Consider the following 24,214-nt stretch of genomic DNA (forward strand, 5'->3'; position numbering starts at 1 on the left):
ACAAACACTTCATTAAAATTTTTTAAAACCTACATGAAACCTCATCCCGCCTTTGGATGAGATTTCATGCTTTTTCTAATTCGTGCTGGAGCTCCTGGCCTGCCCGCCAACCTTAAGGTTGGACAGGCAGATCCTTTAATTACTTAATTGACTTTGTCAATGTCCTCAATTGGTCATTGACAGGTTGGCGGGCTCGCAGCTGATTTTGCTGCGTCCCCGCCTACCTGAAAATTTAAATGAGGCACGAAGATGTTGGGAGTTCCATCCAACGTCACCGCGCATCATTTTACACGTCAGCAAGTGGGCCCCACCCCCGCTCACCGACACGTAAAATCCTGCCCTTTGTTACATTTAACAAGGTACATGATACCCCTTTCCTGGTAAGTTCATGTAAATTACAGAGAAACTGAAGAGCTGAGAACTATATGAGCAAGTTGTGTTCAAAGGTCATGTATTAAAATGGTGGCACAACATTAAACCAGACATGAGGTTGTTTTTAGTGGGGGCGCATGTAAAATACAAGGTTTGGCAAGCCCACCACCTTCCTGCCCACCTCCGAGCTATCCCCCATAATACAGAAGGTAGGTGGGCGCTGAAATCAGCAGCCTGCCCACCATTTTTAAATAAATGATTAATGATCAATTGAGCTTGTTTCCAAGCCAAATGAACCAAACAATACCTGCCCAGGCCATAATACAGCTGGCCCAGGCAGGCAGGCAGCAGCGGGTGGGCCACTGTTCTAAGAAAATTGCTTAAAAGGCAAGAATGGGGAATACATCCTTTGGGGGCAGGGTGGGCTGGAGTGTCCTGTCCACATCAGGACAGCACACCCCTCCCCCACCAAAGTAATATCCCCCACTTTGTTCCTCCCCCCTGGCCTCCAACCCCACCCCTTACCCCCTCACTAGGCTCCCCAGTCCTTCCCAGTCCAAAACTCTGAAGGCCATGCCCTTTTCATCTATGGGACTGCTTGCAGTCTCGGCAGCGCCCACTACTGTGTTCTGGTGCTGCTGGGACTGCTGGAGTTTCCGGCCAATCAGATTGTTTGGCGACTCTCGAAGGTGGGACTTCCTCCCACTGAGTGGCAGAAATCCCATACTCTGCTTGTTTCGGTCGCCCACGTTATGGCTGCAGGGCGGCCTTCTTTAACTTGGTTTGACTAGCGTCTGACATTTCTCCAGGGGGAACGAACAATATGCTCTCCCCCACCTAACTGTAAAATTCAGCACACAATCAGAGCCATGTTTTCAAGCAGGCATTAAGCCCAAAAAAAGTTTCACAACATGCAGCACAAGTTGTACTGGTTGCTCTCACACTGCATAAAGATGATAAAAAGGCACTAAGAATTATTGAAACGCACGAAGAGCTTATAAGTTTGGAGCCTGAGTAACTATAATGTGTTAACCAACACAGTAAATGTGCAAACATATTAAAACGCAGACAGGAAGACTGTCTGGTCCATGTTTGTCCCAAAAGTTACAAGGTCCACCACTTTACAGCCTCATTAATCACAAGACTCAACACACTCACCTGACTCCCCTGTCTCGGTTTCCTTTACCCATACAATCACTGCACTAGATTTTGATTATACGAGTTTCTCTTCATACTCAGCACTCCTACCGCCATCATTTTCCCACAGCTCATATTTTACACATGGACTATCAGCTATTCCATCAAGGCAGGTATATTCTGAAAACACCACACAAGACTCTGACTAACCCTTTTCCTTCTTTCTTGGAGGAAAAGGTTCCACACCGCTGGATCCACACCGCTGGATGGCACCAATGGAGGTAATGCATGCCAACATATCTTCTCCACTCTTGAAGGAACCATTTTATGGGGCAGAGTTGAGCCTATACAGATTGATAATAGTGGAAGAGATATTGTGCAGGATTACTTCATGCCTAATCATGTTTGTCTCTTATGGCTTCTGTCCCACCACACATACTCTGTATGACAAGCTGCAAATGCTACTACCACCAACTTTTCTTTTTTTCTGCTTTTCCTTCACACCACAAACTAACCCTAGTCCCTCTCTTTCATTTCAGGTGCTGTGAATGTGGAAAATCCTGTGCTTGTGGAGGAACAGAAGCCCTGGTTTCATGAAGATGCACCATCACTTGATATTGTAGTATAAAGGGTTAAAGTTAAATATGTAAATATATAGTCTATACTATCAGTTATGTAAGATCACATAATAGCAGGAATATCTCTCTCCATTCTCTATGAAGAGCATCATGTAGCGACTACCTTGTAAATAGTTAGTATGATGATAAATAAAGGATAGCATTTGCAAACAGTATCGCCTCCAGCCTTATCAGCAAATCTCGGATCACAACTAGCATATACTAGACCAAAACCAGCAGTAACAGGTGGTGGCAATGGTTAAACATGACGAAAGGAACAACCAGTGAAGAACCCAGTGACTGGAAGGAGCAGCGAGGGAAACGATTGCAGGACAAGGACAGCCAAAGAAAATCTTCAACCATATTCCAGACAAAGCAGCAGTTAAAGGAAGAAATGGAAAAAGTCCTACCTTTACCAGAGTACTTTGACCACGCGGAAGGTCCAACAAGCTGAGAAGTAGCAAAATTAGCGTCACAGATGCACCAGTTACAGAACAGCATCGGGACTAGCAGAAAAGACCAGCAAGGAGCAGGTCAGTATCTTATTACATGCCAAAGGCAGCAGTGCAGACAACATAATGGCCAGACAGGTCATAAATGAAGATATTGCATCATATGAGGAAGTTATCAGAGTTTTCAATACTTATTTTTTTCTTCAGAAAAATACCGTTATAGGGTGAGCAAAATTTAATCGGTGCACCCAAAGACTGGGAAAGAACATAGATTCCTTTATTATTGAGCTAAATTGATTAGCAGAAAATTGTGAATATGGAACCTTGAAAGACAAATTAATTTGGGATAGCATTGTTGTGGAGGTGTTGGAAGAGACACTTTCCAACTTTGTGAAGTCGTTTGAAAACTTGACCCTATCGCAAGGTAAAGAGGTAGGCAAAAGAGAGAAAATAAAACAAAAGTTTTATTCGAGGTGAAAAAGAAACCTCATGGAGAAAACCGGCTGATACACTCCAATTTGTAGCACACAAAGATTGCAGCGCATCTAGCCCCAAACAGAGAAAACGAGAAGAGGGTGCGGTAACCACCATTATTCAGCGTTTGGTTGTGGCAGGAAAAGATTGCACTGGTATGAATTTGCCCTGCCAAAAATCCAGAGTGCCATTCCTGCAAGAAGAGAAGCCATTTTAAATCAGTTTGCTGCAGCAAATTGCGATTAACTAAACAATTAAAAACAAGGGATTGTTGACTGCTCAACTCCAGCATAAAGAAAATCAGAAACCTTTTATGTGATTCACAATCTGGAATTCTCACTGTTAAGCCAGAAAGCTTGCACAGATTTACAACTCATCTACAAAGTGGATGAACTAGGAGGCTCAGAAAAATCAACAGAATTCAGGGCAGAATTCCCAAAACTATTCAGAGGTCTAAAGCAGCTGCAAACAGCCTACCGCATCATATTGAGACCAGATGCGAAACCAATGTACATGTTCACCCCAAGGAAGGTTCCACACACACTTCTAAAGAAGGTGAAACAAGAAATTTAATCCATACTGCATCAGGGAATCATCTCACCTGTCACCAAGCCCACAAACTGATGTTTAGGCATGGTTCCTGCACCAAAACCGATTGGCTCCCTATGCATCTGTGTTGACCTCACAATTAAACAAGGCAGTGGAAAGTGAATTCCACCCAATGTGGATGAGAATCTGACAAAGATAGCAAAAAGTACAATTTTTACCAAATTGTATGCTAACAGTAGCTTCTGGCAGCTACCTCTGGACAAGGAATCCAAACTACTGAATGTAGTTATCACACCTTTCGGGAGGTATTGTGTTAATCGCCTACCTTTTGGAATCACATCGGCTCCAGAGGTTTTCCAGTAAACAATGACAGTCATTTTGGAGGGATTAGAGGAGGTCATTCCCCCATTGATGACATCCTCATCCATGGACCTACTACACAGGGAGATAGTACAATGGTGAGAGCAGTGTTGCAACACTTGGAAGAACAAGGTCCAACTCTCAATCACAAGTATAAGTTTTGACAATCTTCACAGAATACACCAGCAACACTTAGGCATTAAAACACGGCACGTGCTAGAGCGCGAAATTGAGTTTAGTGGCCAGGAATTTCAAATTCGCTCAAGGTTATGATTTTGAGCTGCATCACCTGTGCAATCCATCAACACGAGCAGAAGGAACCTTTGATGGTATTGTCAATTCCATCCAGACCCTGGGAATGTCTTGGAATGGAGCTATTCAACTTCATAATTGTTGACTACTACTCCAGGTGGATTGAGGTTAAACGTCTTCATGGAACCACCTCAGAAGCATTTCATGAAAGAAATTTTTGCAACGCATTCCAGATCTTGTAATTTCAAACAATGGTTCACAGTTTGAGAATGAAAGATTCAAGAAATTTACAGAAGACTATGGGTTTGTCCACACAACTAGTTTACCCAGATGCAAATAGTGAGACCAAGTGAGGAGTAAGAACGGTCAAAGCTTTGTTGAAAAAGAATGATGATTTCAATTTGGCACTGTTGAGCTACCATTCGACGCCACTACAGAATGGGTCAGCTCCTTCAGAACTGCTGACGGGAAGAAGATTACACACACAACTTCCTGTTCTTCCGCATACCATACCTGAAAATCTCTGACATCAAGAGGGTAAGGGAGACAAAGGATGAGTATTTGCGAATCAGACAAAGAGTTACAACCACTGCCATACAGCACAGGAATTATCAGAACTTCAATCAGGTGAACCAATCTGGTTTTGAGACCAGAATAGAGAAGACCAAGTACTGGGAAAGACAAGAAGTCCGAGATCTTATCTAATTGAAACAGGGAATGAAATAGTGAGACGAAATAGAACCATATTCATATCGACAAGAAGACTACCATCAATTGAATGGACTCACTATCCGTATGATCAGGAAGACAAGCTGAACAGAGAACCAATAGTCTCTGAAGATTTGCAAGCTATTCAATAGAGTTCCAGAGAAAACAGAGAGAAGCTGAGTGCTATGCAACCTCAGAGAGAGATCTGAAGAAGGTCAGGAAGATTGGCGAAACTACCACAATGCTTAAATCTGTGAACCAAAGATGAAGGCAAAGACTTTTTTGGGGGATATAGGATAATGTAAGTAGTATTTATTGAGTCAGAGGCTTGGGGGGGAAGATGCAGTATAAAGGGTTAATACTGAATAGGCAAATATATCCTGTTTTCTATTTTGAGTTCAGAAAGCTCAAAAGAATAAGTTTCCCAGATGTCCTGGAGTCTACATTATCAGTGATGTAAGATCAAATGATAACAATATGAAGAGAGTTTGCTCTATGTAGAGCATCGTGTAGAGGCTACCTTGTAAATAGTTGGCATAGTGTTAAAAAAAGGATAGAATATGCTAACAGTATCACCGCTAGCTTTATCAGTAAACCCAGGACCATGGCTACCATATACCAGATCAAAATCAACAATAACAGAGATACTACTCTTGCAATCACCAGCTTAAATATTGGTACCATGCATACTTTAGTGGCTAGGTTGGATGATGTGGTGACTCAACATGCACAGTAATGTAGCAGTTAGATTAAAAGGCTAGCTTTGATACTAGCTCTTATGTAAATGATTCAGATGCTGATTTTGAGAGCCAAGGCTACTAAAGAAGGCTGTGAGCATATATCGAGAAATGTTAGGTGCACTGGCTAGCCTGCAGACAGCTTGTGTACAACGTCATGGAGCTCAATTACAACTTGTCTCAACAGGCTTTGTGCAGAACATGGAGACCATTCTATCCAACATGAATTGAGTATTGTGTTCCATAAACGTGATGGCGGTACCCACCAGGATACAGCCTCTGCTGACAGTTCTGATATCTTCCATGGATTCATTGACTCAGATGGCCATTATTGCAGCTTGCATTGCTGCCATCTTCACTCTGCGGCCAATGTCAACAGCACCTCCAAACCTTCAGGTTATTTCTGCACTCTCTGCTCTCATGCAGAGCCACAAGAGTGCTGAAAGACAGTCCCAGGAGATGTGGCATTGGTTCCTCGGAGGAATGAGAACATATCTGCTCCCCCACCATCCACTCTGACAGTGCCTTTGCTAGTACAAACACAACCAGCTAGGCCAGACTACCCCAGCCCATACTGAATTTAAGACCAAACAAAAGAGGAGCAGAAGTAAACCATACAGCCCATCGAGCCTTCTGCAAAAGTTAATATGATTATGGTTGATCATTGGCCTTAACTCTACTTTCCCACCATAGGAAGATGCTGTAGTCTACAGGCTCTCAAGGCACAGAACTATAAGACCATAAGACATAGGAGCAGAAGTAGGCCATTCGGCCCATTGAGTCTGCTCTGCCATTCAATGAGATCATGGCTGATCTGATAATCCTCAATTCCACTTTCCTACCTCTTTCCCCATAACCCTTGATTTCCTTACTGATTAAAAATCTGTTTATCTCAGCCTTGAATATGCTTAATGACCCAGCCTCAACAGCCCTCTGCGGTAAAGAATTCCACAGAATCACTACCCTCTGAGAGAAGAAATTCCTCCTCATCTCTGTATTAAATGGGTGACCCCTTACTCTGAGATTATGCCCTCTGGTCCTAGACTCTCCCACAAGGGGAAACAACCTCTCAGTATCTACTCTGTCAAGCCCCCTAATAACCTTGTATGTTTCAATTAGGTCGCCTCTCATTTTTCTAAACTCCAATGAGTACAGACCCAACCTACTCAACCTCTCCTTATAAGAAAATCCCTCCATACCCAGCATCAACTTAGTGAACCTTCTCTGGACTGCCTCCAATGCTAGTATATCTTTCCTTAGATAAGGGGACCAAAACTGTACACAGTTTCTAGGTGTGATCTAACTAGTGCTTTGTATAATTTTAGCAAAACTTCCCTATTTTTATAGAAATGCTCGAGATAGCCCAGAATGGCTATCCTCATTGAAATGTCCTCAATGGGAGATCAACAGTCTTCCACCTCCCAAGCTGTAGACACTGGGGTAACACCCTCTCAGAGAATTAGGATAGGGAAAGGAACATTAAGGGCTGGTGCAATTATTAATTAATTACTGCTGTTAACTGTTGGAAATGTTTGATTAGTTGCTCACTGGGTATCCTGGCAATTAATGGTCTCTATCTGTCCTCCTCCTGCTCCACCTCTTCTCCCTCTTCCTGCACCACCTCCTCATCTTGCACCTATAACTGCCCAAGTGGTGATAAAGTCAGGTCTCTCATGATGGCAAAATCGTGGAGATTACAGCTCTAGAAAGTTGCTCAGGGATGACAACTTCTAGATATCTGCTGAGGGATGTACTGCAAAATTCCTCTGCAAGTCGAGGCAGCAGAAACATAGCATGAACAAGTCAATTATTTGTTTGATGCTGTTTCTCATGGCAGCATGTCTTTCATTGTAGGCAATCTTTGCAGCTGTTTCTGACAAGAATCATGAGCCATTGTGAAGATGGGTTTAAAAAATATATATTTTTGGGAATATGGCGGTATTCTGTAAAGAAGGCTGTGTGTGTTTGTGTGTGTGTGTGTGTGTGTGTCCATGAATAATTAATATGGGGGGGGGGGGAAGGTTAGTAAAGACAGCTTTTCTGTGGGAACTGAGAGATGAAAGGTAAAGGTGGTAGATGCATGCACTTGTAATGAAAGACTATGGTGAAGTCGAATGTCCGGGTAAATAGGTTGGGTTTTAAAATTTGCATTAAGTGATAGGTAGGCACTTGACTTTTCAACAGTTAAATTTAAAAGGGGAATTGAGAAGTGACAAGGGACTTTTACAACTTACAAGGGTTTCATAAGTAAACGAGGGAAAGTTATTAAATTTTATTTGACCTAAAAGTAGAGGTAATAGGAAAACATAAAAGATTTTTATATTTTAGAAAAGTTGAGTTGAAAGAGGTGCCTAGGACAATGTAATCTAAGATGAAAGGGGAAAAGGATATTTTAGGAAAGATGTTAAGCCGAGTTGTGTGGCTGTGTGGGGAGATGCCCTGAGACCAGATCTGTGATGGGAGAAGGTGTGAAAGTTGTGAATTTGTAGCAGCCATCAAGTTTTCAAGCCAGAAAAGTCTTTTTTTTCAGAAAGTAGCCGATTTCTGAACTTGGATTTCCACAGAACAGAGTGAGAAATCGTGCGGCACACCTTTACTAACATGACAGCAGTTTTTGCCTCAGGTAATATTACTGAATTTTGCCAAGTCCCCCCCTGGTGCAGAAGCCTTAGTCAGGAAGCTCAGAAGAATGGATTTCCCAGATGTCTTGGGGGTTGGTTGAGCCAGGCCTCGGGTGCGGGGGAGTTAGGTCCGGCCTGGATGGCGGCGGGGTTGGCGGGGGGGGGCGGGGGGGCAGTGGGGGGCGGCGGTCAGGTTAGGTCATGCTTTGAGGAGGATGGGGGTCGGAGTGAAAGTCAAGCCTGATAGGGAGGTGGAGTGGGTGAGAGTTGGGCTTCACGGGAAGATGCAAGGGGTAAAATCAGGCTTGGCAGCAGGGTGGAGGGGGTGAGAGTTGGACTTGGTGGAGGGAAGAATCCCATAGGTTGGGCAGTTCCCGCCCAGGTGTGTAGTCTCTTGGGGATGGAGGGAGCCCCATGGAGGGGATAGTTAGTGGGAGGAGACAACTGGGAGGTCGGGGGTCGGAGAGTCCTGAGGGGGAAGATAGTTGGGGGGGGGGTGTGTCGTGGGGGTGTGAGGAGAGCCTTGGGAAGACGGGGATGGGGGAATCCCATGGGGGGGTAGTCGAGGGGGATGGGGAGTACTCCTGGTTGGGTCGGGGGTGGAGGAGTCCTGTGCGGTATGATAGTCGGGGGTTGTGAGGAGAGCCCTGGGAGGACAGAGATGGGGGAGTCCCATGGGGTGGTAGTCAAGTGGGTTGGGGGTACCCCTGGTTGGGTCAGGGGTGGGGGAGTCCAGTGGGGAGGAGTAGTCAGGGGGTGGAGAGAATCCACTGGGGGTTTGGAGATGTGGGGGGAGTCCCATGGTGGGGCTTGGTGTTGGTTTGTGCAATATTTATACAGAAGTTAGAAGAGGTTTTGTTTCTTCTAACTTTTCTGGGTAGCTATTAATGTAACCCAATTGGAATCATCCAAAGTTTGTGATTTAAATCGCATTTTTGGATGGTTCCCAAAGCAGAAAAATTGCCCAGGAGATATTTGCACTTTTGGGTAATTACAGTGCAAAACTTACTTGTGAACTTCCAGGGGCGAGGGCTCCTCAGCACATCTTTGGGGTTCCCCCCAATACGACACCCTGGAGCTCGGAAGTTACGGCCCATTAAGTTACTGGGTGTAAACTACAGATCGTGAAACAGTGGAAGATGATAAGGGAGCATATTTTTAGGCAATTTACAACAAAGATTTAAACTAGATTGGCAGGGGGATGGGAACCTGAGGGCAGATTCAGGGAGGACAAATTCAGACCAGCGAACGGGAGGCAGAAAATTAGTGAATGACTCTAGACAGAAGGAACAAAGGTTGAAAAATGTACAGCACGTGAATTTGGCAGTGTCAAATGTAGAAATATAGAAATGCAAATAAAGCTGATGAGCTGAGCACACAGGATAGACACATGACAACATGATATCAATGCTATAACAGAAACTTGGCTGAAAGAGGAGCAAAAATGGTAGCTCAACATCCCTGGATGTGGAGTTTTCAGGCAGGATAGAGGTGGATAAAAAAGGTGGGGATGTAGCATTATTGGTTAAATAATCAATTACAGCTGTGAGGATGGGTGATATGTCAAATGAATCATCAAATGAGACCATATGGGTTGAGCTCAGAAATAAAAAAGGGTGCAGCCACATTGTTAGGAGTATACTATAGACCCTCAAATAGTGAGAGGGAGGTGGAAGAACAAATATGTCGGCAAATTTTTGGTGTAAAAATAATAGGGCACTAATAGTTGGGGACTTCAATTACCCTAATATCAACTGAGGTACAAACAGTATGAAAGGCACAGAGGGCACAAGATTTTTGCATTGCATTCAAGCGAACATTTTTAGCCAACATGTAACAAGCCCAACGAGAGGGGACGCAATTCTAGATTTAGTCTTAGGAAATGAAGCAGGGCAAGTGGATGAAGTAGCAGTGGGTGACCATTTTGGAGATAGTGACCATAATGCAGCTGGATTTAGCATCAATATGCAAAAGGACAAAGGTAGAACAGGAATAAAAGTTCTAAACTTGGGGAAAACAAATTTTACGAAGCTGAAAAGTGTCTGGCAAAAGTGGACTGGATACAGCTACTTTAAGGAAAATCAGTGACAAATCAGTGTGGGACAGTCAAAAGCAAGATTCTAAGGGCACGGTGTAGGCATGTCCCCACAAAGAAAAAAGGTGGCCCTGCCAAATCTAGAGCTCCCTGGTTATCCAGATGCAAATAGGGTACGATAAAGCAGAAAAAGACAGTTTATGACAATCACAAAAAACTTTATACAGTATAAAGTCTAGAGTATAGAAGGTACAGGAACGAAGTCAAAAGAGAAATTAGGAAAGCAAAGAGAGGATATGAAAAAAGTATTGGCAGATAAAATCAAAACCCAAAGATGTTTTATCAATACATTAAGAGCTACAGGATAACTACGGGAAGGGTAGGGCTTATCAGGCATTTACAAGGTAACATATGTGTGGCGCAGAAGATGTGGGCAGGGTTCTCAATGAGTACTTTGTCTCTGTTTTCACAAAGGCGAGGGTTGATGCAGACATTCTAGTTAAAGAAGGGGAGTGTGAAATACAAGACACAATAAGCATAATGAGAGAGGAAGCACTGGAGAGACTGTCATCCTTGAAGGCAGATGAATCACCAGGGCTGAATGGATTGTATCCCAGGCTGTTAAAGGAAACCAGGGACGAAAAAGCGGATTCTCTGAGGATCATTTTCCAATCCTCACTAGATACAGGCGAGGTACCAGAGGATTGGAGGTCTGCGAACATTGTACCATTATTTAAAAAGGATGCGAGGAATAGGCCAAATAATTATCGGCTGATCAGTCTGACTTCGGTGCTGGGCAAATTATTAGAATCAATTCTGACAGACAGGATAAACTGTCACTTGGAAAGGAACGGGTTAATCTGGAATAGTCAGCATGGTTTTGTTAGGGGAAGTTTGTATCTTACTAATTTAATCAATTTTTTTGAGGAAGTAACAAGGAAGATTGATGAGGGTAGTGCAGTGGATGTTGTCTGCATGGATTTTAGTAAGGCATTTGACAAGATCCCACATGGCAAACTAGTCAGAAAAGTAAAAGCCCATGGGATACGGGGAATGTGGCGAATTGGATTCAAAATTGTCTCAGCAACAGGAAACGAAGGGTAATGGTCGATGGATGTTTTTGCGAATGGAAAGTGGTTTCCAGTGGCATTCCACAGGGCTTGATGTTGGCTCCCTTAATGTTTATTGTATATATTAATGATTTGGGCTTAAATGTGGGAGGCATGATTGAGAAATTTGCAGATGACACAAAAATTGGCCGAGTAGTTGATAATGAAGAGGATAGGTATCAACTTCAGAATGATATCAATGCTTTGGTTGAGTGGGTGGAAAAGTAGCAAATGGAATTCAATTCAGAGGAGTGTGAGGTGATGCATTTGGGGAAAGGGCAAACAAAGCTAAGGAATATACAATGAATGGGAGGATATTGACAAGGGTTGAGGAAGTAAGAGACCTTGGAGTGCATGTCCACAAGACCCTGAAGCTGGCAGGGCAGGTGGATAAGGTGGTAAAGAAAGCATATGGAATGCTTTCCTTTATTGGACAAGGTACTGAATGCAAAAGCAGGGGTGTAATGCTGGAAGTGTATAAAATACTGGTTAGACCACAGCTTGAATTTTGTTTACAGTTCTGGTCAGCACACTACAAGAAGGACATAATTGCTCTGGAGAGGGTACAGAGGAGATTTACAAGAATATTACCAGGGCTTCAAAATTGCAGTTACGAGGAAAGACTGGATAGACTGGGGTTGTTTTCCTTGGAACAGAGGAGGCTGAGGAGTGACTTAATTGAGGTGTACAAGGTTATGAAGGGCCTACATAGGGTAGACAGGAAATACCTGTTTCTCCTAGCAGAGAGGTCAGTTACCAGGGGGCACAAATTTAAGGTTATTGGTAGGAAAATTAGAGGGGACATGAGGAAAAGCTTCTTCACTCAGAGGGTGGTGGGTGTTTAGAATTCGCTGCCTGGTTTGGTGGTGGAGGCAGAAACCTTTAACTCATTTAAAAGACACCTGGATCTGCACCTGAAGTGCTGTAACCTACATGGTGCTGGAATGTGGGATTAGAATGGACAGCTAGTTTTTTGTTTTTTATTTTTCGGCCATGCAGACACAATAGCTGTATGGCTTCTTTCTGTGCTGTAACTTTTCTATGGTTCTAGATGAAAGATAATGATAATGGGGCCTTCAAGTATCCTAATATAAACTGAATAGTAACATTGCAAAAGGCAACAAGGGGGTCAAATTGCTAAAATGTGTAAAAGAGAACTAATTGTGATAAACCAAGCATAAGTTGTACGTATAATAAGAGCTTCAACTTAGACAAAGAATATTAGCTCAGTATTAATGGTATTTTAATGGTATTGGGGTTATAATTTATAATGGGATTAAACAAAGAGCTATTTAGACAGCAGGTGCAAGAGCAATGGGTCAAGTGGCTTCCACTTCTGTGTTATAAAATTATTGGATTTTATAAAAATTTCTCAATAATACTTTTTTCACCAGACAATGGCTTAAAATTTGTAATGCCCTCATTTCATCTTTAACATGCATTTGCTCACAGGAATAATCAATGACTTTACTCATACTTGTACAAGGCATCAAGTTCAATTCATTCATGACTCTTTACTGAATGCTCGGGCTATTTTTGTAGTGCATCGCTAGATAAGTGCTATTTACAGTACTATTCATATACCAAATGTAATCCAGTTCTCAGCAATGTTATTTTCTAGAACTGCCATTCCAGCTTTCCTTTTTAGCTGAGGTATACTATACATTAATATAGCTGAAAATATTAGAATTGATTATGACCTTATTATACTAGTTACTTATTTTCAAAGCCACTTTCTCTAGATCTGATATTTTGATTATAAAAATGCACCCTAGATATCAAAGAATCTGATTAGCATATTTGTTAAGTCAATAACATGGTATATGTCCCAAGGCACATCACAGAAGCATTGTCAGATAAAATTTGATACAAAACTACATAATACGGAAATATATGGAAAGGTGACCAAAAACTTAGGCAAAGAGGTAGGACTTAAGGAACACCTTAAACAAGGGGATGTTTAAGGTGGGAATTCTAGAGTTTATGGTCTAAAACAGTTGAAATATAAGGCAAAATATTGTGTCCGCTCTCCATGGCAGGTTTGGTGGGAGGAGGCACTTAATAGGGCAGGAGGTTGGAAGGCACGTGGGGCCCCTGCCAGATGTCTGCTTCCACCCTGATTAAGTTCATGGCGAGCAGGCCTGCGGATGGCCTTCCTGCCACATTGCCAATTGAGAACCTTATGTGGGAAATTAATGCCCACTTAAGAACATCAGCCTGCCAATGCGGGCAGGGGTCTTATCATGTGGGGAGCCCACAAGCAAACCCTGGAATGTTTGCTTGCGGGCTCCCTGGAGGGTCCTTTGTTCAAAGGCACTCAGTGCCTGATCAAGGGACCCAGCATTAGCAGCATGTGGGGGGTTGGGGGAGCTGGGGGTGGTGGCGCTGAAAGCTAACCCCTGCCCTTGCTGCTGAAACCTCTCCACCGCGACCTCCACCCCGACATCATTCACTTGTGTCTGGGTCTCCCCTCAATCCAAGGCATTGGGTGTGTGTTGTACTAGCAGTTGCCACCACTTCCCCGGTGGCGCTGAAAGTACAGAAAAGCTGCCAGCCACTGATTGGCCAGCAGCTCTCAGAGGGCGGGTCTTCCTGGGTCCTTGATCGATCCTGGGGGGAATCCGCTGCATGCTGGTTAAGTGCCTGGGTAGCACAAAAACTGGCAGGCCTTCTTGAAAAGAGGTGACACAGGCTTGTCACTGGCTCTCCAGATGGTGGCTGAGACCCTCATTGCCTCCACAAAATTCCACAGCTTTTGGTAGGTTGTAGGGGTGGAGGAAGTTACAAAGATAACAACAACAAGAGAGAAGGAGGGATGAGATCATTGAGAGATTTGAACATAAGGAAGAGAATTTTACATTTAAGGACTCATTGGAAAGAGTGATCATCTATATTTGGGGTAATTTTGCGCTTTATGCATCCAGCGGGAGGATTCGCCTGCTGGCAGTGTAAGTCAGAAATCAGACAAATAGACTTCTGATATACACTAACTGGGAGCAAGGTTCGCTGTCAAGAGCATAAAAATTGGCAAATTACATCTCTTAAGTCATGTAGTTAAGTAGTTAATTCCGTTTCTCCACTCATCTGCATTGGAGGTAGAATCTTTTCTTACAAAGCAGCACATAATATTTTCTGATACACAAGGGGGAGCTAAAATGGATAGCCATCACAAACAGGTGCAGGGATCACAATGCTCGATAAACCTGCACCTGAAGTTTGAAATGCAGGCAGCCCACATTTCTGCTGTCTGCTCATTGACATGATTTCTGCATGTAGCCAGATCAAATAGGCAGACCAAAATTGTAACCTCCAAGTATTTCTTAAAGCCAGCCTGCATTGCTTAAAGCTAGCTTGCATCTGTTAAAGAGGAGGTGTATTGTTGCTGGAACAGGTGCTGGCAGTGTAGGAAGTAAATCTAACTTGGCATCACATGAGCAATGGCACAAAGAAAAGTTGTTTCCATTAACTGATGGCAGAAGGACTATGGGACATAAATTTAAGTTTTTGGCAAGAGAAAATGTGAGGAAAGAGTGTTTTTCTGCAACGACTGCTAATCACGTGGAACTTGCTGCCTTCTGGGTGGTGGCGGCAAAGATGATCAATGATTTCAGAAGGAAATTGGATAGGCACTTTCACTGGGAGCACTGGGATAAAGCGATTAATGATACTGGCTGGATCATTTTGCAGAGAGCATGCATGGACTCGATGGGTCAAATGGCCTCCCTCTGTACCGTTTTGAGTCTATAACATACGAAAGATTGGGCCCCAAGCTTTTCCAATGGAGGTATTGGTGCATAGGTGGGAAGGGGGAGACATGCCCTATATCTGCAGGAGACCAGGAAGTCCTCCATGTACACTCTCAAAGGCATTAAGAACAAATAACTGGGGAGGTCAATGATAGGAGTAAAGTCCTGGAATCTGGATGTTATGGCACAAGAAGTTCAATGGCTTCATAATAGTGATCAAGACCAATGAATTTTTCTTCAAATGCCATATCCTACCAACTGCACCACTGGCTTTAGCTATTGCTTAATTCATCACATCTCCATCACTCACCTACCAACAATCGCTACCAGTCAGAACTCATTCTTAACATTCATAAGCTCCACAAGACCCTCACAATTAGTCCTGGTGCAAGCATCACACCCTAGCCAAGCCGTTCCAGAACAGATCCAACACTGGCATCTACCCAACAATGTGGAAAATTGCCCAGGTCTGTCCTATCCATAGAAAGCAGGGCAAATCCAATATACTCTCAATCATCACCAAAGTGATGGAAAGTGTTACTGACAGTGCTACCAAATGGTACTTACTTAGAAATAACCTGGTTCTGCCAACAGCATTTGGCTCCACCCCTTATTACAGTCTTGGTCCATACATGAGTGACTGCCCTTGACATCAAGGCAGCATTTGATCAAGTATGGGAACAAGGAGCATAGCAAAAGTGAAATCAGTAGGAATAGGGGGAATTCCACTGGTCGGAGTCAGTTGGAGAAAATAGCACAGAGGATACTCAACAGTGTATAGCTTCTACAGAACACTTAGCTCAGGAATTTGGTGAGTGTGAAAATTCTAACTGTTTTTAAGGGTTGATCTGTTTCTAAAATCTAGTCAGATTTTGCATGTAGCATTAAACTTAATTTTACCCCTAAATTGTAGTGCCTTTAACAGTGTTAGTCAGTGGTAAATAAACTGCCTGCAATTGACAGCTGCACAATTAATTAGTTGGTTACTTAGAAATGGTTACCAGGGACTGACTTGTTAGTACAAAAACAGGAGGCTTTTGCTAACACATGGAGAAAATAGGACAGAGACCAGCTCTGATAGAGTATTTAACTCAGGAATTTGGTAAGTGAGGGATTTGATGCAGTGACAGAAGAGTTGCTATTCTGGTCTTTTACAAGACAAGGAGCAAACCAAGAGGGAGCAAGAGATAGGGAGACCTGAAAGCTGAGGTCTGGAGGCATTAATTAGGTGATTGGTTGGTAAGTTTTATGTTTTTTTTTCTCTAAACTAGGGCAGTAGTTCAAACTAAGCCTGGGAAGAATAGGGACTGCACTAAATTTATAGCTAAATTAATTAAACTACTTAATATAACCACAAATAATCATTGAGCAATATTACAAAATTTTAAATCCTAAGTGGTCAAATAAGATACAATAGAAATGGCAGGGCAGGTGATGTGTTGCAGCTGTGGTATGTAGGCACTAAAAGACACCAGTGTGATCCACAGCTGTTGTTAATGCAACTTGAGGAACTTCAGAGTTGATAAGTCAAAGTCCAAGATTTGAACACTGTGGTGCATCAGGGAGGGAGAAAGTTACATGGACAACAAAAACAAAAATTGCTGGAAAAACTCAGCAGGTCTGACAGCATCTGTGGAGAGGAAGACAGAGTTAATGTTTCAAGTCTGTATGACTTCATCAGAACTGTCAGACCTGTTGAGTTTTTCCAGCAATTTTTGTTTTTGTTTCAGATTTCCAGCATCTGCAGTATTTTGCTTTTATTTAAGTTACATGGACACTTTGTTCCAGGAGGAAGTTGCACCCCCTGGGTTAAATACTCCAGATTTGGTCCATGGTCAGGGGCAGAATGATGTAACTACAAGTGAGGCAGGTATGGATATCCAGAGGGGAACACTAGAGGAGCCACATCCCTTGCATTTGTCCAGCAGGTACGTTGTTCTTGCAATCTGTGTGGACAAGAGCAGGGACTAAGGATGAGCATAGCCATTCAAGTTGGGAGTGAAAAGGAATGTCACAGTAGTATGGAACAGTATAGTTAGGGGGTAGATACTATTCTCTGAAGTTGAGAGTGTGATTCTCGAAGTCTGTGTTACCTGTCCAGTGCCAGTTGTTAGGACCAGGATGGGAGGAGTGTGCAGTTTATCTAGTCCCACGACTCCACAGGTCGCATCATGGATCAATGATTGGTTTTGGAGAAATGGGTTTGATTCATGAGGAACTGGCATCACTACTGGCAAAAGAGGGAATTGTTCTGTTGGCATGGGCTTCAGTAGAACCACACTGAAACCAATGCCCTTGCAAATCGAATACCTAGGGCTGTATAAAGGGCTTTAAATTAAATAGTGGGGGGGTAAGAGTTCAGGCGAGGGGAAATTTAGAAAGTTAAAGAAATAAAAGGCATAGTGCAGGGTAGAGATATGGGGAATGATAACCGGAGTGTGACAGGAAGGGATAGAGCGAATAGGGTCAGAGTAGGGGAAAAGGTTAAAAAGACAGAATTAAAAGCTCCTTGTCTTATTGGAAGTTGATTGAATAATAGCCCAATAAAAATAAATGGGCATGATATGATAGCCATTACAGAGACCTGGTTGCAAGGTAGCCAAGGCTGGGACCTGAAATAAGGCCAGTACAGTAATGAAAAATGATCCTGGCTTGGAGCATCAAGATGTAGAATCAGTTTGGGTCGAAGTCTGATGATCTTATGAAATAGCAAGGGAAAAAAATCACCAGTAGAGCAGTTTATAGGCCCCTTTATATGACAAAGTATAAATCAAGAAATAGAAACAAAGGCAATACAAGAAAAACCTTTTTGTGCAGCTTGTGGTTAAAGTCTGGAACGTACTGCCAGAGACTGTAGTGGATGTAGGTTCAATCAAGGCATTTAAAAGGGAATTCGACTGTTATCTGTAAAGGAAGAATGTGCACGGTTATGGGGAGAAGGCAGGAGAATGGCACTGGGTGAATTGCTAATTCGGCCAGCTGGTGCAGACACAATGGGCCGAATGGCTTCCTTTTGTGCTGTAACAATTCTGTGATCCTGTGAAATAATGGGGGCTTATAAGAAAGGTACTGCAATAATTGTGGGTGATTTTAATCTTTGTATAGATTGGACAAATCAAATTGACAAAGGAAACCTCGAGGACAAATTCATTGAGTGCATTCAGGAGAATTTCTTGGAGCAATGCTTCCCAAGCTTACAGGTGTACATTCAAGTATGGATGCATTTATCATATTCTTGGTGAGGAAAAACGTAAAGTATTATCCTTGGCCGGGGAAGACAAGAAATTAAAAAGAGTAGCTAAAAGTTCCCTAGCTGCAGAAACACTGGTGCTAGTAGAAGCAATAGAAATGGGATTGTACTTTTCTTAAGGGAAAATAGTGTTTAACTAACTTGCTGGAGTTTTTTGAAGAGGTAACAGAGAGGATTGATGAGGGTAATGCAGTTGATGTTGTGTATGTAGACTTCCAAAAGACATTCTATACAATGCCGCAAAACAGACTTGTGAGAAAGGTTATAGCTCATGGAATAAAAGGGACAGTAGCAACATGGATACAAAATTGACTGAGTAATAGGAAACAAGGGGGAATGGTCAATGGATGTTTATTAATGATATACATTAATGATCTAGAACTTGGTGTGCATGGGACAATTTCAAAGTTTGCAGATTATACAAAATTTGGAAGCATTGTAAACATGAGGAGGACAGTGTAAAACTTCAAAAGGACATAGACAAGTTGGTGGAGTGAGCAAATAGATGGCAGATGAAGTTCAATGCAGAGAAGTGTGAGGTGATTCATTTTGGTAAGAGAAATAGTATAAAATAAGGGGTATAACTCTAAAGGGTGTGCAGGAGCAGAGGGACCTGGGTGTATATGTGCATAAGTCATTATATGTGGCAGGACAGGTGGAGAGAGCAGTTAATGAAGCATACAGTATCCTAGGCTTTATTAACAGGGATATAGAGTACAAGAGCAAGGAGGTTATGCTGAACTTGTATAGATTACTAGTTAGACCTCAGCTGGAGCACTGTGTACAGTCCTGGGTGCCACACTTTAGGAAGGATGTGAACGCATTGAAGAGATTGCAAAAGAGGTTTACAAAAATGGTTCCAGGGATGAGAAACTTCAGTTATGAAGATAGATTGGAGAAGTTGGGACTGTTGTCATTGGAAAAGAGAGGGCTAAAAGGAAATTAGATAGAGGTGTTCAGAATCATAAGGGGCTGGACAGAGTAGATAGGGAGAAACTGTTCCTGTTTGTAAAAGAATCAAGAACAAGGGGGCACAGATTTGAAGTGATTTGCAAAAGAAGCAAATGCGATGTGAGAAAAAACTTTTTCCACACAGCAAATGGTTCGGGTCTGGAATGCGCTACCAGGAAATGTGGTCAAGACAAGTTCAAGTGAGGCATTCAAGAGGGCATTAGATGATTGTTTAAACAGAAACAATGTGCAGGGTTACAGCGAAAAGACAGGGAAATGGCACTAAATCATAATGTTCATTAGGAGAGCTGGTGCAGACATGAGCCGAATGGCCTCCTTCTGCATCATAACAATTTTGTGATTCTGTGATACTTATCTAACATTCTCAAGAGCATTCTGAGAAAAGTTTGTCCATTGAATGCTATGTGGATAACTGTTCTCTTTGGGATAATGTATATTCGACAAAGACTGTCACAGAGAAAAGGTTGAGTATTGACCTTGGTAGTATGAAGGAAATGTAGGAGGAAAAAGAGATCTCTAAAATAAAATGGGTTGAAGCAAGTTACCAATTATCAGACTGTTTTACATAGTGGAATGCTTGCTCCAAGAAATTGTTGGATGTCCTAGATGAATTTCCTTATCTATTTCCAGAAGACTAAATAATGGCCAATAGGGGGAAATTTATACTTAAGTAAAATTCCCATGTGCACTTTTAACAAGGTTATTAAATAATCTCAGTAAACAGGTTTGTAGTTTCGTTAGTGCAGTCCATATAATTATTTTTCATTATGTTCAATGGAATTTCAATCCTAAAAGCTTCTCAGGATCCTACTGGACTGCAGAAATGTTATTCCAAATTCATGCAAGGTTTCAAGAGAATTTTCCATTTTTACACCACAGATCTGAGTGGGCCACAAATTGATCGTTTAAATTAAATGGATTGCTAGATTGCAGTTTATTGTGAGTGAGATGTTTATTTACATTTATTGAAGTCAAGCTTTGACCCCTTTTTGAGGGCAGACACAGAGAGCCATAGCACAGTAAAGCCAGTCGTGGCACTGTTCAGGCACTTTGGACTATTTTGTGAATAAGTAAACCATGTGTCACAAAGTAGTCAAATCATTTGAACACGTATCTGGTATTCTGGGTGCATCAGTCATCATGTGACACGAGTGCACGCAATGAAATTTCAGCTGCCAGCAGTCAGTCAAGTGCTGCTGGCCACCCATTCACTTGTTGTAGGATTTTTTTAGCTTGCGGCATTGAGGCAAAAGTGGCATAGGAGCAGGAGTTTCAGGAAAGTATTGGGTAGGATCAGGAGATAAACTGAGGAGCTAAGGGGGCACTTGGCAGGATATTTTTTAAAAAAATTGGATTTCACCTTCAACACCCAAAGCTGCATTGTGTGACTGGAGCACTTGATGCAGAGATGGTTTGCTTGTATTCTTTTGTTACTTAGTCTTTCCTATTCACCAAAATATTTCTCCTTTTTGCTTAGTGTTGAAGTACATGTACTGTAATACTTGGAACTACAGGCCACGGCCAATGTTTTAACGGCTTCGGGAAAGCATGATATTCTGCAACACATTGTAGAACCTGGAGTTCCTATTTTGGAGTCCTACAATACAGTCATAACTTGTTTCAAGATACCAAAGAAAAAGAGAATTTTGATTTATGTGCCACAGATGTCAGCATATAAGCCTCAAAAATAATCCCTCTAAAATGGGTCAATTTATACGCCGAGTATAAAAGCAAACCACTGGTTTGGATGGTCACCAGCTTTATCGCACGCCACACGGGTTCTGCACTGTGTGGGCATGTCTTAAATTCCTGCACGTCTTCACCACACTCCCCGTATCACCTGCTTGTTCCATTGCATCCAGTTATAAGGTACCAGTAAGTATAAGATCCATTTGTGGGGCGAAAAATTGAGGCTGACTACAAATGCATGTGGTGGCTGAAAGGTTGGGGAGCAAGTGGCAGTAGATGCACTGAGTAGATGCAAAAACTTGAATTTTGGGGCCGAAAAGATGGTGAGTAGAATTTTCCCATCAGCGATTTGGGGGCAGGGTCCGCTTGCTGATGGGAAAATGACACGGAATGACGTGGGGAGGAACCCCCAACATCATCCCGGTCCATTTAAATATTGAGGAAGGCAGGCAGACAGCGAAATCAGCTGTCCACCCGCTGACCTAACATTGGCCAATTAAGGCCTTTGAAAGGATAATTAAGCTTGTTAAATGCCCTGCCCGTCCAACCTTAAGGCTTGCAGGCAGGCCAGGAGCCCAAGCGGGTTTCTGATAATACATGAAACCTCATCCACTGGCAGGATGAGGTTTCATGTCCATTTTTAAAAACTTTTATAAAGTTTAAGTGCTTCTTATTAACAAGTCCCATCTCGTGTGACATTGTCACATGAGGGGGCATGTTAATAATTTTAATATTTTTCTATTTTTAAAGCTTTTTATACTGTCAGTAATCTCCTGGAGACAGCATTTAGTCTCAGAGAGATGTGCGCTCTTTCGCGTGCATGCGCGGAAGAGTGCACTTTGACAGATGGGGAATCCCTCCTCTTTCCCCCCCCCCCCCCCCCAGCACAGCTTCCTGTCGGGCAGGCCGCTGGGCAGGCCTTAATTGGCCCACCCACTCAAAATGGTGGCGGGCCCTGTTTCGCCAGCGGAGTTTGGCTGCCTGCCCGCTGCTGAGCCAATGGGGCCGGCCCACCCAACAAGGTAAAAATTCTGGCTGGTGTTATCCAATTCACAGGGTCAATTTAGAGGTTGTGATCTACAGGTAATATCATATTGTGTCCTCAGGATGTTGTAAATTTCTGGCTCTGTTTCAAACATTGCCAAGAAAATTGTCATATCACTAAGACATGAGAGAGATCATAAACTGTTTAAATCAAACCTTAGCTTTAAAAAGTGGACCTCGGTGAACCAAAAGATGGCTGCTACAAGTCACATGATTCACAAGTTGGCTACAGTTTCTGGAAATTCCAACAGCAATTAAAAGACAAAAACTCAACGCTCATCCTTTTGGAAACTCATACTCTCAATGTGATAGCACATTATAATCAATGAAGCTAGGCTCCAGCAGACAACCTGTATCTTTAGCCTGGTCTTATAACAAAGGGAGTGCTATCGAAACTTGTTACACCTACAGAGACACTAAAAGCCACCACTTATCACCGAAAATAAACAATAGATTTTGACCAAAGGCATAGAAACTGCTTGTCAGAATGCAACGGACTCATTAATGAGCACCATCACATGACCTAGGTTACCAGCCTTTGGAGAGTATTAATATTACATTTCTAGAATCGCATCTCCAGCCTGCAAAGCAGTCAAAGCAGGACTCCAGGCTGACAATCAGCCTGCATCAAGTCTAAGCCTCCTCAAAGCTTGTCTGTTTCCCTGGAAGATTCCTGCCACCATCCGCCAAGCAGACCAAGTCTCCGTATACCAGCCTCATGTTGCTGTGCCACCATCAACTTTAAAGGAATACTGGAAAAATCCTGCTTCAGCTAACTGAACCCGCCTGAATTGCATCTCCTCTGTGCCTCATTTGACTAACTTTCTGGACTCTGGCAATCACGTGCACTGATACCCACATCTGTGGTGTTTTACTGATAAGTTATTCATCATTGTAAAAACTCCTTTCCTATCTTCTTATTGTGTGTGTGTGTGTGTGTATGAAGTTGCCACCATTCCCCAGAGTTGAATGTATGAATAAACTATACTCCTGATGAACCCTAAAGAGAGTTTGCTGTTGTCAAGACTGCAGCCAGTGTTATTTGCTGAGCAAGCCAACTCCCAGAAGGAAACTTGTCTTACTGATCATGACCATTTTTTGTATTTTGAAAATGAAGAAAAAAACTACTAATCCCACAAGTATAGAATTCCAGCAATACTTTTAGGGTTTTAAATCTATAAGGGGGAGAATTTTCTCTGTATCGGGGGGTTGGGCAGGAGCAGGCACGGGTGGGCACACAGCTGATCACAGGCACCACCATTTCACGTGACAAGCACCTGGAAGCGCTGAGCACTCCCTGTGCAGGCAGGGGTAGTAGGCTGAGTCAGGGCCTGCGCTCTTTCCCCCAGTAATATTACTCAAGGCAAAAACTGCAACTACTTTAGTAAAGATATACCACATGACTCTGTCATTCTGCTTTGGAAATCCAGGAAAGTTCAGAAACACCTTGTTTTCTGAAACAAAGGGTGGAATTTTCCGTGCCTGCTGTTGCGGGCGTCATGGCAGGCATGAGCAGGCAATATGGCGGGAAGGCCAAAAATCGGTTTCATGACGTTGTGAAGCCAGTTTGTAATCATCCACTCTGCCCATTAATGGCGGGCTGTGTTTCCCGCCGCTACACATCAGGAACAAATGCATATCATTATAAGCCCATCTCACCGTATCACCCCCCCATGTCAAATTTACTACCCACGTCAGAAGGAAAACACGGTTGTGCAGAACACATCTTGACAAGTGTGACATGTAGAAGTCAGGACCTTGCTCACATTATGGACATCCAAGGAGCAGAAGATGCTGGAGCCTTACAGCAACAGGACCCTGGAGGAATGTGCATCACACGCTGGATGGATACTCACGGACATGGCTCCGCCGCGAAGCAGCTCACAGGAGGCGGAAGGTCACTGTTGAGGATCTACTTTGGGACTTCAATGTCTCGGCCATGGTCTGCAATGGATGATCGTCGAACGGGTGGGAGTAAAAGGTCTATGCCTGAATGGGAGAGGAAGGTGAGTCAGGGGGGTGAGGCTGGAAGAGGGAACGATGGTGTCGGGGGGTGAGATTGAGGAGGGAGGGAGTATGGGGAGAGGAGG

General features: G+C 43.0%; 1 protein-coding gene across 3 annotated transcripts in view; it reads right to left on the reverse strand.

The window, feature by feature from the left end:
- The window catches only part of mypn (myopalladin), a 451,051-nt gene that overhangs the window by 281,637 nt on the left and 145,200 nt on the right, over positions 1-24,214 (reverse strand). The window lies entirely within an intron of this gene.

Source organism: Carcharodon carcharias, chromosome 17 (assembly GCF_017639515.1).
Source record: "Carcharodon carcharias isolate sCarCar2 chromosome 17, sCarCar2.pri, whole genome shotgun sequence".
In the NCBI taxonomy this organism is placed as follows: domain Eukaryota; kingdom Metazoa; phylum Chordata; class Chondrichthyes; order Lamniformes; family Lamnidae; genus Carcharodon; species Carcharodon carcharias.